The sequence below is a fragment of the Cyphomyrmex costatus genome, unplaced genomic scaffold (genome assembly GCF_001594065.2).
Source record: "Cyphomyrmex costatus isolate MS0001 unplaced genomic scaffold, Ccosl1.0 scaffold353, whole genome shotgun sequence".
Classification (NCBI taxonomy): Eukaryota; Metazoa; Arthropoda; class Insecta; order Hymenoptera; family Formicidae; genus Cyphomyrmex; species Cyphomyrmex costatus.
Window position 1 is genome coordinate 106232 of NW_017277698.1, and position 2904 is coordinate 109135.

General features: G+C 33.9%; 1 protein-coding gene across 1 annotated transcript in view; it reads right to left on the minus strand.

The window, feature by feature from the left end:
- Positions 1 to 2904, minus strand: part of LOC108776346 (uncharacterized) — a 17373-nt gene that overhangs the window by 11017 nt on the left and 3452 nt on the right. The gene's annotated exons all lie outside the window — the stretch shown is intronic.

The window sequence follows — 2904 nt, forward strand, 5'->3', positions numbered from 1 at the left end:
GTGGTACATATTCAACATAGAAAATATTCGTTATATGTACGTTCACTTTGAACTGGCAGATTTAGTAATATATCAGTTACTTTTCGTGGTAATATATTATATTAGATAATATCATTTAAAGTATTAAAGGTTTAAATTATTAGGTTACATTATTAGATAATCATTTTAATTTAGAATGGTACAAATTTTTAGAGTCAATTTTCAAAGGATGATATTCATTGGGTCTTTTATTTTGTGATTAGGTAATCGTTTTAATTTTGATAGGTTCAATTTTTGTAGTTTTGTGTTTATTATTAATTTTAGTGGATAACCGTTGTTAAGTAATATTTTGATGATTTTATCTAAATTTTTTTGATGAATGGATGGATGTGATAAGTGTAAGACCCTGTCAATTAAATCAATGATAACTCCTATTTTATGAGAGTGATGGTGCTGTGATAAGTAATTTAGGTATCTTCCTGATGATGAGGGTTTTTGATACCAATCATATATAATTGAGTTATTATGTTTTATTAATGTGACGTCTGAAAAATTTAATTTGTTATTACCTGTGTGTGCGCGCGCGCGCGCGCGCGCGCGTGTGTGTGTGTGTGTGTGTGTGTGTGTGTGTGTGAGTGTTTCTAGTGTGAATTGAAGTCTGGGGTGGTAATTATTGAAATTATTTAAAATGTGATTAATATTGTTATTATTAGTTGCTAATGCTGCATCATTCACATATCTCATATAAAATGTATAAAATGGCGGTTGTGTGATGAGGTTGTTTAAACATTTAGTTTCTAAATCTTGTAGAACAGATACATTGTTCTAATATACGATTTTTCCATCCTGTATTATCAATGTCATGTAATAAAAGGAAAAATCGAGGAGTTAGTGATTTTTTTATGATTTGACTGCATGTATGGACGGAGAGATTTAATAATTTTTTGAATGTCTGAAGAGGACTCAATCCTTGGAGTCGAAACTTGTTACACGTTTACATTGTGAGATTTTTCATTTTTATATTATAAGCGGCTAAATACTTTTATTTTATTTTATTTTAAGTAGTTCTATGTATACACAGTTAAATTTATTAAATGTTATAACCGCTTTATTATTTATGATCTGACTCTTATTGTCCTTTCTTCGTTTAATTATTAGGTGCTAAACTTAGTTTCCGCGGGTCACATTTAGATGGTGCTAGTTGTAAGTGTAATTTATTTGGACATCTGAAACTGGCTGCATTTTAGAGATTAGACATTTGTCAACAAAATTCAGTGCAAAAAGATTCATTTAAGCGAACAGTGCTTTTTTTTTTTTTTTTAAACATGGAGTTGTTTTTTTGTCATGTGTTGTTTCATTACTTTGATTTGAAAAAAAGTGCAGCTGCAGCTCATAAATTGCTTGTCGAAGCTTATAGCAATTATGCTCCATCGGAAAGAACATGCCAAGAATGGTTTCAGCGATTTAAAAATGGTGATTATGATGTGAATGATAAACAACGCTCAGGTCAACCGAAAAAGTTTGAAAACGCCGAATTGCAAATATTATTGGACAAAAATTCAGCTCAAACCGAACGAAAGTATCACGGAGGATCGATATCAATCACAACTGAATCATCTGAATGAAGCATTGTTGGAAAAAAGGCCAGCAGTAGCCAGCAATCGACGCAAATGACGTGCTTTTGCACGACAAAGCTCGGCCACACGTTGCAAAAGCCGTCAAGGAAACACTGATACAGCTCGAGTGGGAAGTTCTCTCGCACCCAGCGTAGTCACCAGACTTAGCTCCTTCAGATTATTACTTGTTCCGATCGATACAGCACGGCTTGGTAGATACACACTTTAGAAATTATGAAGATGTGCGAAAATGGATCGACGAATGGATTGCTTCAAAGGACCAATCGTTCTATCGTCGCGGAATCTACTTGCCTGAAAGATGGGAAAAATGTATAGCTAGCGAGGGCAAATACTTTGATTGACGTATTTTTTGCTTTTGATATCAAAATAATTGAATTTTTTAACCCATACAGCACCAAATATTTCAAAAAGGTGTTAGAAAGATTTCAAAACCATTTCAATCTTTCACATTTCACATGTAACATTCCTGCAAGCTGTCTGCAATATGTCATGCGAAATGTTGCCTATGAAATATGGCTGAAACCTTTCACATGACACAATTTTTTCGATCCTTTCAGTTGAGATATCTCTGAAACCTTTCATATCATTCACATTTGAAACCTTTCAGTTGAAATATTGCTGAAACCTGTCACTTGTAATAACATTACAAACATTTCAGTTGAAATATTCCTGGAATATTTTACATGACTCAATTTTGAAAGCCTTTTAGTTGACATATCTCTGAAACTTTTCACATCTTCATTACTCACAATATGCGCGCGTAAGAGAAAGATTAATTCATGTTTTGCATCTCACTATTGCTTACTTACTATTTGTAAATAACAAGATAAAATTTTGTTGCCATTACGAAATAAGTGTACTTTTGGTAATTTTAACAAAATAATCTGTTTGGGTAGACAAAATATTTTTATTGAAAATATATATGGACAATTCGAAACATCTCTGTCAATAAGGTAAGAGTGGAGCAGTACGTTAGGTGAACGACTCAGAACTGGACCATGGACGAAGTCACGAGTTCGAATCCTATCAGGTTTAAAAGTTTTTTCCTAGGTATTATTAGTCAGTTCAGCACTTAAGGAGAGGACATAAATGATGGAAAAAGAAATCTAATTAATAAGAACTGCTGTAACTTTTTTTTTCGTGTGCGTCCGCATGCGTGCGCATTTTGTTATCTGGGTTGCTGCAATATTGCAACGCAATATTTCTAGAGGCGGACATTTTACCTCGGCTCTCTCTCTCTCTCTCTCTCGCTCCCTCGCTCCCTCCCTCTCCCTCCCTCGCTCCCTCC